This window comes from Theobroma cacao, chromosome 3 (genome assembly GCF_000208745.1).
Source record: "Theobroma cacao cultivar B97-61/B2 chromosome 3, Criollo_cocoa_genome_V2, whole genome shotgun sequence".
Lineage (NCBI taxonomy): Eukaryota > Viridiplantae > Streptophyta > Magnoliopsida > Malvales > Malvaceae > Theobroma > Theobroma cacao.
In genome coordinates, this window is record NC_030852.1 from 13,297,403 (window position 1) to 13,308,635 (window position 11,233).

Here is an 11,233-nt window from a genome sequence, read left to right on the forward strand (position 1 = left end):
ATATATATATTTTTTTTTCTTTATACTTATATTCTTATTTCACTATTTATTTATTTTATTTCTTCCATTAATTTCACTACATAATCCTTCAATCTTTATGTTTTAAATTCGATCTCTTTGATGCGTCTAAAAATTTCAATTTTCATTTATCTTCCTTTCTCTATGTGTGTACCACCGAAATATAAAAATTACACCTCAACACGGTATTACCACAATATTTAAATACTTACTTATCAGCGTTGGTTCGACTTAACAAAACACGCGTATTTCACTTTCGTCGTTCATTTCTCTAAAAATTCACTTGTATTTCTTCTTCCCCACTTGGATCACCCATATGATCCTTCTTCATGACTGATTTCGACATCCGACTAAATAATAATATTTTATTAATAAAATATTATTTTATTCTAAAAATTTTTATCTTGTCTCCTTGGTTGGTAAAGTTCCTTATTATACCTCAATTGACCTATGAATCATCCTTTTATCTCACAAATTCTCCTTCGATAAAATATTATTATTTTATTATTATTTTTTCGCATGCGAAATATTTTATCATAAACTATTCTTTTCATCTTTTATCACTTTTAAACATTTTAATTGACCTCAATTTGCATCTGATCAATTTTATTTATCACCATATCAAAGTATGGGGCATTTCAATCTCCCTCATTTAAATAGAATTCGTCCTCGAATTCCTATCGATGTTGACTTATCAATTTCATTCTATGATCTTATTCCATTTTTCTTCTATAGGGACATTCAATATATTCACCTCGTTCACCTTCAATTCAATTTAATACTTTATTTATGACAATTTTCATTCTTTGGAGCCAGATCAGCAATCCTTTCACAATCATGATTTCTTATATCGAGTCACTAAGCATGCCTTTATCACCCTTATTAAATTTGAACTATAACTTCATCTCAATCATACCGATTTTATCACATATTATACTTACTTATGTATACATAATCATCATTTTATTAATTTGCTCCATGCCAAATTTCTCAACCTTGATTCATTCATTTTATGCTTTTCCATACACTTCTTTTAATATAGTTCCATTGAAAACTTAAACAATCCAAGGTTTACCTTCAAAGTCACTCACAACTTTAGTCGTTCATTGCATGCCCGATAACACTTTAACTCACTGATCTCCTCTGGACATTATTTCAAAATCTCCCAATTACTGAGAACAATTCTTCACCTTAGTTAGTCAATTTATCAATTTCATATATACATATGTACATGCATTTTCAAATGTCAACATTCCTTGTTATGTATAGGGATCCATGTGTTCACATGCCTTGGACTACATTCCCCTTTATTCATCCGCATCCAAATCTTAGATTCAATATAATAATCCTTATAGTGCATATCAACCTTCTTATTATGCTTGCGTATAACTTCATATCCTTTATATCATTTCCAATCATATGCTTGAGTTTCATCATGCTATATCCTCACATCACAATGTCATTAATCACATCTCACTTACTAAATGTCACTTAAAAACTTAGACTGATTCGAATCAGGCATGCCTTAAGCATTTTCAAATTCCAATTTCCATTATACCTTAGGAAGTTTTCATTATTGGCTTCATTATCCAAATTATCTTCAATCATCCTTTGTTCTATTATTCTATACTAATGTGACATCATTCTCCTTGGACCAATCTGTAGTTTGTACTTGGAACTGCAAGGCTTGAAACAAAGTTTTTCTTAAGTACTTTTTAACGTCAACACAAATTTCACTTCCAACTTACTGCTTTCTCTTTATAGCCACATAACTTAATGCTAACTTTCACAAAATCCATAGCAAAACTCCTCTTGAACATCTCCTTTGGAATATTTATCTTAGACTTATGTCTCGCAACACGTGATTACTTAACTTGTGACTTAGCCATTAGGCTCCTCAGCAAGTTTTAAAAATCTCACATTTTATACTTGCCGTGTACGATTAGAAATTTCTTTTCAAAGATACTTGTGCATTTCTAAAACACTTAATCTTTTATTTGCTCCTTAAAATCTCGAGCATATCGTTCTGCAGACGTGCACTTATTCTTAAAGGTATATAAATACTTACTCATCCATTCAATCGCCAACTCATTTTCATAGGTTCTTAGGGTGCCACACAATTGGCCTCATGTTGTTACTAACTCTTGTCGTTGAACTGAGTCGAGACGGAAATTGTAAATTCTCATAATGATATTCTATATGAACTTGTTTCCTATACCATCCTTATAATCCTTCATTCACACTTTCATCACTTGGTATCTTATCTCAATATAGCCATCTCAAAAATCTTTCAATTTTTCTTTTAATTGTATGCTCATACACAAGGTGATAAAGAAGCTTTTCAATCTGTTCAGGTAGACATTCTCCAGAATATTTAAAACTCTTAAATAACAAAGCTCAATAGCCAATAACCAAAATTCAATTTGTAAGCTCATTATCGTGTCACTCCATCTTACTCATGTATCATAGGCGTGAGGTATTCGGAGCATTACAGCACTGGACAGTCAGTGCTGCGGCGCTGTGACTACTAGAAATTTCCTCATCAAAGCTATTTGTCTGCATTCAAAGTCACTACATCAATCATTCTCAACCATTGGGTTTCTTTTTAGGCATATATCATGAGTTCCATAAGTATAGATACCTTCTCTTTGCTTGTCATACGCACTAAGCCAAGTTAATACTTTCAATATAATTAACTACGAAAATAGCTCAGCTTTTTCCTCACTTTATTCTCGCAATCCTTACTAAATTAAAATTTTATATTCCTCATATTCCATAATTTAACTTCGTTAGACTATATTTGTACCCAATTATTACTTCATAGTGCCATGGCATCCCTAAGTAATCCCCTTCATGCTTAAATTACAATCATCAACTTAATCACGTTATCCATTTCGAATATCATTTATAACCTTATTGCTTCCTCCTATACCCTTTCTCAATAATTATATTACCAATTTATCCCCGTCATACTAAAAGATTCCCATACATATCCAGTTATTTAAACAATTATTTTATAATCCATTCTAGTCATACACTTTAAAAGCCGAACTATTAACTTTTTTGTACAGATAACTATTATCTCCTTTACATTACATCTACCTAGAGTTAAAGTAGTACAAAAATCCTATGAAAATATTATACGTCATTAGGATCATCATCTTAATCTGATATTATCAGAAGATTCTACTCTAAGTCCTTCTTAGGATCCTCTTCCGGGTTCTCCTCCTCTTGAGATTTTCTCCTTTGTTCCTCAATCCAGGCTTGTTGTATTCTCCTACGTTCCTCATCACTTATCAGTGCAGCATTTCTTCCACAATCGAGAGGAAAATGTTGTACAACTGTCACGCCCTTCCTAATACGAATATCTCCCCTTGCAATTGCCTTCCTCGTCGATTCGTTATGGTACTCTTCAGATTTTTTTAAAAGGAAATCTTTTTCAGTTTTCAGAGTATCAAAGCTACTCTCACTTTCAAAATTTTCGCTACTCTCAAAGCTTTCCTTATTACGAAACCATTCTGCTAAGTTCGGAGGAATTCTATTAATAGGAATTCGGGATGGACCACTTTCCGAATTACCTGAATCAAGGCGCCATTGGCTTCTAGCAGTGGAATCTAATGATCCTTCACTAGCACTATGAGGGGTATCGAGACTACCGCCTCTTCTTGACATAGTGTGTATGTCACCAGTGCACCTTAAAACCTATACGCAACCAAGTAGTAATTACTTAATCATTCATGCATCACAAGAGTAGGTAGGTTTCTATATGTAGATGCATGCCTTCTATTCAATCTAACCTAACTTAACTTGGGGTCACACTGACACTGTAAATTTTAAAACAACTTTAAAACCAAAACTCTGATCTTTAAAATCAAAAGCTCTGATACCACTTTAATTGTCACGACCTGGTACTCTCCTCGAGCCCGTGACAAACGCCGCGATGTCCCGATAGACATTCATTGCTCGAAATGCCGATCGAAACCTCGCAAGGCTTTAATATCAGTTTTCTCACCTCCCCTGTGATCAACAGTTTATAAAATTACATGTTTTGAAAGGTTATAAACTATTTTCAAATCAAAACAATAGAAAAATAATTTTTGTCTCACAGGGGCATTTTGGTCATTTTTTCACACTAATCTCGAAACCAGTTAAAAATATAGTATACGAGTGGAAAACACATATTTCGTAATCAAAATAAATTTAGATGTCTAAAACATTCATTTTAAACGAAATTATATCTATTTGAATATAACATAAATATTCAATAAAATATTCTATTTTCTTATAAAACAATATTTATAGAGTTACTTGTAAATAATTTGTTTTTGTAGCGTAAAAGCTAAATAAATTCATACATACTGCAACACAGATAACCAAAGTATAAAATTTAATTTATAGTGACACGTGGGCTCTCGAATGACCAAAAGTATCAAAAGAAATGAACCTACAGTATTTGGATGATGCAAGTCCAACTGTAGTCCTCGACGATACCAACTATCTACAGTCTATCCTGAGCTTGAAATAGGTGGAAAGGAGGGTGATGAGATTATAAAATCCCAATGAGTAAACAAACATCATTTAAATAAGCTAAAGCCGAGTAAAATGAGACAATCAAAAAAAAAAAAAATGAGACAATCAAAATATCCCATCACATCACGTATTTCACAATTTGAAATTTCATCCCAATCCATGCTACCAAACCCTATTCTATAAAATAATTACAATATCATTTACATGCTCAATAGAATGTTTGCATATTTAGGAAGTTCGAGAAATCGTTAAAAGATGATATTGCCCCTAATGGTACCATTAAGTCGATTAAGCCTCGAACTAGTTCAAATAGGAATTTTAAGGTGAAATTAAGAGTTTCACAGTCCAGGGATGACTCAAAATGGTGATTCAGAGTTCGAGGATTAATTTGGAGTCAAATCGAAATTTTCACTATCTAGGGGCAAAATGGTAATTTTGCCACTTGAGGATAAAATTGAAATATTGGAAGAAGTTTTTGATCAAGATTGATCACATTTGACTCATTGGAGTATAATTTGAGGTTGATAAGTGAAAAAGTTATAATTTTGGTATTTTTGGAGTATAGGTGCAAAATAATAATTTTATCGCCCCGGGGGCAAACCGGTAAATTTTCACCCCCAACACTTGTCAAGACCAAGGGATTTTATTCATCATGGAAATGGATAAACATGAGAAATGTGTGGTAGAGAATTAAAAAATCAAAAGTCAAATATTTAAAATTTGAACCAATAAAGAAATGTCATGTGTTATGCTTTTATTATTTTATTGTTTCTTTATAAAAAGGCATAAAAACCAGCCCATTTCTCCCATAGTGGTCGGCCAAACCAAAAGAGAAGAGAAACCAAGGAAGAACAAACCCTAGGCGGGAAAAATCAAAGAGAAAGTGTTGGAATTCAAGGATTTGATCAAGTAAAGGTAAAATTTCTTTGATTTTGCTAGTGATTTACCTTACCCATGCATTTTTCCTTAATTTCCATGGTTGAAAAGCATGCTTTCATGGTGAATTCATGGCTGGTCAAAATGGGTATGGAGAGAGAATGATCTTGGATTGGTTTGATTTTTTAGGTATGTTAGTGTTTTTAGGTGATTAATGATGTGTAGCATGAAAACAAGTGAAGAAAACCACCAAAGGTTTAGTGCCCATCAATAGCCGAATTCTCTAAGTGAATAATAAGGAAGAATGGGATGATATTCTAGGTGATTTGATTAAGAAATAATAGTCTTTGGTGAATTGAGGGATTGGAAAAGAAATGGAGCAAGTTGGAGTGAAATTGGACGCATTGGCCAATTTATCGGATGAAAATCGACTTAGGCCAATACTGGGTCTAGATGGCTACCCGTGCATTTTTCATTTCATATCACGCATATATATCGAGCTTGAAATAGATTATGACTGTTAGACACAATTTAATTGGAATATGTATCATGGATTATGGCTAGGTGGTGAGCCATTGGAAACGGGTAAAGGACTGTACCCGCGGACTAAAAATAGGAGTATTTCTACTCCTAATACTATGAGTACACTTATTATCGTCTTAATTATCTAGAGTAGTTTTATACAATTGTGTGATTTTATAAAAAATGGGTTTAAATGGTAAATTGCTATGTTTTAGGAGAAATTGTGATTTTATAAAATGATTTTATAAATTTTTTGAAAAATTGAATATTGGTTTTGAAAATCGACTAATTGGAGACTACTTGTTTGTGTTATAAATTGTGTTTTAAATTATATGGCTTATAGCAATATGTGAGCATGAATGGCAAAGTCGGTATTTGTATCAAAATTATATATACTATGTATTCAGCCTTGAGAGGCTAGATTGCGATAAATTATCATGTCATGCAGATAAAGATTTTATAAATTAGGTGGTAGATAAAATAATCCATAATCCCTGCAGTGGAGGTTTTGTGGACCAGCCTAAAAGAGGGGGCATAGAATCAGATATACCTTACCTCGATTGGAGAGCCGTGTGGAGGGTTTCTCTAGAGGTAAGGATTTGAGTGCATTTCACGTGGACCACCGCGTGAGAGTGAGACTCAACCAAAGCCAAGGCATGGCTAGAATTTCGGATGTAAAGAAATTTAACAACCTTGGTGGTCTCAGTCAGATGCCTAGGCCAAGGCATCCCCGAGAATGATTTTTGGCAGGAGCCAAGTTTTGTGAGATATATAAGCTACGTTGATTAATTGAGTAAACTGAATATTCATGTTATGAAACATATATTGAAAAAGAATATTTTAATTCGTCTTCATTTACTCGACTTTAGATAGTTTAGATGGTATCTGTTTACTCACTGGGATTATGTAATCTCACCCCTCTTCCTATCCATTTTTCAAGCTCAGGACAATTTGTTGATAGTTGATTAAGATGAGAATTAATCTCGGAGTTGCATCCTAGAAAGTAAGGGTTTGTAGCCCTACACCTTTTTGGTCAGTTGGGGGTCCACGTGTCACTGTAAAAGTAATTTTATACTTCAATTATCTGATTTAAAGTATGTATGAACATATTTAGCTTTTACACCATGTTTTTGGCGGGTTTCGGTATTTTTGAAGAAAAATGACGAAAATACCCTATGAGCCAGAAAATAATATTTTATTATTTTGATTTGGAAACAACTTATGATTTCTTGAAATGCGAGATTTAATAACTGTCGCTCACCAGGGAGATGCGAAAGCTGATGCTAAGCCTTGCGGGATTTCGATCGGCATTCGAGGTAATGAGTATCTATCGGGACGTCGCGACGGTTGTCACGAGGCCAATGGGAGTTTCGGGTCGTGACACATGCAAACAGTTGTTTTTCATTTAATTTCTCATTAAGGTTTATGACTTTCATAAACATTTGGCTTATGCCATCAAATAGTACTCGATGACACCTTGATCAAAGGCGTACACTCGAGCCCGCCAAGGCTATTAAAAATTCACATTTCTCATAAAACACATTTTTATTTCTTTTTAAAAACACAATCGTTCCTTGGCATTAGCGGAGTTCATCATCATGGGGTGGTTCGGCGTGACGTGAACTCTATCCATACCTCAAGAGATACCCTCCGTGCCTCTCCAACCGAGGTACATATATATATCCGGATTCTGTGCCCCTCTAATAGGCTGGTCCACAGAACCCGCCCACTGCAGCAAGCTAAACCCACCATACAATAAAATTCAATAATAGCATGACATGGCAATTATTTTATTCTACAGTCTCTCAAGGCAAATCAATAATTCATGCATTTTCAACACATTTAGCAATTAAACCATTCATGCCAATATTGCCATAAGCCAATCAGTTAAAACCTTAAATTTACAATAAATCAAGTGGTCTCCAATTACTCTATTTTCAAAACCGTCATTTAATTTCAAGACAATTTATAAAATCATTTTGTTTAAACTCATTTTGTTTATACACATAAAGATTTACCATTAAAGCTCATTGTCATAAAATTTCACCAAAACTGAATAAAACATACTTTAGATAATTAAAATGATGGTAAGGTTACTCACTTCACAATAGCGGGATTTCTATGTTGCTATTGATTCGTACTCGAATAATTATTCCTATTTGCCAGTCACCTACGTTGTCACGACCCGGAACCATCCTTGAGTCCGTGACAACCGTCGCGATGTTCCAATAGGCACTCATCCCTCGAATACCATATCTAGACCTCGCAAGGTTTTCGTATCAGTTTCTTATCTCCCTTGTGGTTAATCATTGCCAAATGTCGTATTTTTAGAGGCTTTTAAGCCTTTTTCCGATTTAAAACAGTGGAAAAATAAATTTCACTTCACATGGGCATTTTGGTCATTTTTCGTTAAAAATTTCAAATTCGACCAAAATGTAGTACTTAAGCAAGAAATGCATATTTTGAAATCGAAATTAAATTTGAATGTCTAAAACGTTATTTAAAATGGAATTATAACTATTTAAATAAAATAAAAATATTCGATAAAATATTCTATTTTCTTACAAATTAATATTTATAGAGTATTCTGAAAATGATTTTTAGTAGCGTAAAAGTTAAATATATTTATACAAACTATAATACGGAAAACCAATGTATGAAATTTAATTTACAGTGCTACGTGGGCCCACAAATGAACAAAAGTAGTAAAGACAATAAACCTATAGCTTTTGAAGTAGTGTCGCCAACTATAGTTCTCGACGATGTCTGCTATCTACAAGCTAACCTGGCTTGAAATGATGGGATAAAAAAAAAGGTGAGATTATAAAATCTCAGTGAGTAAACAAACACCATCTAAATAATCTAAATGCGAGTAAAGGGAGACAATTAAAAATAATTCATTTCAACAAATTTCTCACAACACGAATATTCATTTCAACGAAATAATCAATATGGCTAATGAATTTCTCAAAACTTGGCTCATGCCAAATCCTGTTGTCACGAGCCGGTACTCCCTTCTAGCCCGTGACAACCGTCGCGGTGTCTCAATAGACACTCATTACCGGGAATGTCAATCAGAAACCCTGCAAGGCTTTACTATCAGTTTCTCTATTCCTTTGTGAGCAACCATTGTCAAATATCGTGTTCTAAAAGATTTTAAGCTGTTTCTAACTTTAAACAAATAAAATATTAATTTTTTGTCTCATAGGGGTATTTTGGTCATTTTTCTCAAAAATTTCGAAATTGGCTAAAACGTAATATACAAGTACAAAACACATAATTCATATTCAAAATGAGTTTAAAAGTCTAAAATCTTCATTTAAAACGAAATTATGGTTATTTGAATATAATAAGAAAATAAAAGAAATATTAAGTAAAATATTCTATTTTCTTATAAAACAATATTTATAGAGTTATACGTGAATAATTTTTATAGCGTAAAAGCTAAATAAATTTATACATACTTAAATACAGTAAGCCAAAATATTTAATTTAATTTACAATAACAAGAGTGCCCCCGAATAAACAAAAGTAAAGAGGACTGTGAACCTACGGTTTGGAAAATGCAGATCCCACTGTAGTCCTCGATGAGATCAGCTATCTACAGTCTATACTGAACCTGAAATGGGTGGAAAGGAGGGTGGTGAGATTATAAAATCCCAATGAGTAAACAAACATCATCATAAACATCTAGAGTTGAGTACATGGAGACAATAAAGTAAATCATCATAAACTGGGTTATAGCATTAGAACACATTTTGTTCAAAACACGTAAAGAGGCTTATGAATCTCATAAAAATCTAGGCTTGTGCCATAAATCCATTCTCGGGGACACCTTGGCCGAGGCATCCTACCGAGACCGCCAAGGCTATTAAAATTCACATTTCACATAAATCATGTTTTTGTTTTGAAAACATAGCCGTTCCTTGGCGTTGGCTGAGTTCCCCCTCACGTGGTGGTTTAGCGTGAAGTGAACCCTAAACTTTACCCCAAGAGATATTCTACGCGCCTCTCTGTTCGAGGTAAGAATATAATGGGGTTTATCGTGCCCCTTTAAAAGGCTGATCCACAGAAACCCCCTACTGCAGTGATTAATTAATATATAATCCACCATTTAATAAAACTCAATAACATGATATGGCAATTTTGTAATTCGCAGTTTTTCAAGGCAACCAAACAATTCGCATTTCAATACAATTGCCAACTAGCCAATCATGCTCGATTTATCATAAGCCAGTCAATTTAAACAATCAAATTGCCACAATTAATAGTCTCCGTGTACTCTATTTTTCAAAATCATTATTAATTCCAGAACAATTTATAAATTAATTTCATTGAAACTCATTTATTCATAAATCATGAAAATTTACCTTTTTAAATTCCTTTTTCCATAGAATTCATGAAAGCATCTAAAACCCACCCTAGATAATTAAAATGATAGTAAGTTTACTCACAATGTCTAGAATGCAGACTTTCGAAGCACTCTGTCTACTGGTCCTCGGATGTAATTTCCTTGCCTTTATCAGAGGACTCACCACCTTGACACAGTACAAAATCGAGAATTTCACCAAGTTGGTGTTAAATCAAAATTAAACTAATTTTGACTACCAATGCATGATATGGAATGCAAAAATGCACTGGTAACTATCTAAACTCAGTATTGGCCTAATTCGTCTTATCACCTGATTAAATTCCTAACGCGTCCGTTTAAACTCCAATTTAATTCTTTTCAGTTTCTATACCTCAATTGCACCCAAATTAACTTAATGTCCCTCAGTGTGGTGCAAATTATCAGTCTCGATAATAAATTACGAAAATACCCCTAGTGGGTAAAAATTCATATTTTTGCTCTGAAAATTCCCATTATTTTTCTAGGCTCATAATTCATCATTTCTTAACCAATTCTACTAGAATAAAAATCAAACTCATCCTCACTCAATACATGGTAAATTCAGCCATTAATGGTTGTGGGAGAAAATAAATTCTGTTCTTGTTGTTTTGTTTCTAAATATGCTAAACTAACTAAAAACACTAACATAAATTAAAATCAAATAAATCCAACAACTTTCTCTCTCCTAACCCATTTTGATCAGCCAACAATTCATCATAAAAACATGCAATTTGAGCATGGAAAATGAAGAGAAATGCTTAAGGAAAATAGATTTCAAGCTTAAGTTGAAAAATCCTACCTTTTTCACTTGTTTTCCTTGATTTTCCACACTTTTTCTCTTCAAATTCCTCACCTAGGTTTTGTTTTTCCTTTCTTTCCCTCTCTTCCTTGCTTGGC